Here is a 973-nt window from a genome sequence, read left to right as displayed (position 1 = left end):
CTTGGATTGGATTAGGTGGAATTGAGGATTGTCCAGTGTTTAGAAGACGATCTAATTTTTGGGACAGTTCATCTACCTTTTGATGGATATCTATGGCATTTCCTACTTCATATATTCCACCTCTTTTTGAGTTTAACATGGGTTTATCTCTAATAGAGGCAGACATATGATGTAATGAATTTTCACTTAAAATTTCAAACAGTTGCCATGCCTCATCCTCACTTTTCAGCATAAATGTCCCACCGCATGATGCATCGACCATGTGTCGATGTCTTTCAGAGAGCCCATCATAAAAACATTGGATTAACTGCCACTTGGGTACAGCATGGTGGGGGCATTTTCTAATAAGGTCTTTTAATCTCTCCCATGTTTCATGAAACATTTCTCCATCTAATTGGGAAAAACTAGTTATGGCTTTCCTTATTTGATTAGTTTTTCCTATGGGAAAATATTTCTTGAGAAACTCTCCTTGCAGCTGGTCCCAGGTTGATATAGTCATGGAATCCAAAGTATGTAGCCAGTATTTGGCTTTGTCCTTAGTGAAAAAGGGAATAATTTCAACCTAAGAGCATCATCGGAGAAGTTGTGAATTTTTACAGTTGAGCATATCTCAAGAAATTCTTCAAGATGTTTATAAGGGTCTTCATTACTAAGTCCATAAAATGAAGGTAACATTTGGATTATACTGGACTTAATTTCATATTGAGTGGCCTCCACAGGGGGTACTTGAATACAAGGAGAGTAGGTATATGTGGAAGGAGTAAAGTACTCCTTCAATTGCTTGGGTGGATCATTCTCCTGATTTCGATCCATCTTTTTATGTCTGTTGGCTCTAAAGGTTCTTTCTATTTCTGGATCAAAAGGTTGGATTTCTGGTCGTAACGATCTACGGCCAAGCATATACCTTACAATTATACTATAGAGCACACACAGAATTTTTTTTTTTTTTTTTAATATATTTTTATAATAAAGT

General features: G+C 36.3%; 1 non-coding gene across 1 annotated transcript; it reads left to right on the top strand.

Moving 5' to 3' along the window:
* The first annotated feature begins 321 nt into the window (after window positions 1-321).
* LOC140855126 (small nucleolar RNA R71) lies at window positions 322-427 on the top strand. Its single transcript, XR_012138156.1, has one exon. It is a non-coding gene; the product is annotated as a small nucleolar RNA R71 (small nucleolar RNA).
* The last annotated feature ends 546 nt before the right edge of the window (window positions 428-973 follow it).

The sequence above is a fragment of the Elaeis guineensis genome, chromosome 1 (genome assembly GCF_000442705.2).
Source record: "Elaeis guineensis isolate ETL-2024a chromosome 1, EG11, whole genome shotgun sequence".
NCBI lineage: Eukaryota > Viridiplantae > Streptophyta > Magnoliopsida > Arecales > Arecaceae > Elaeis > Elaeis guineensis.
This window is presented reverse-complemented; position numbering and strand designations above follow the sequence as displayed.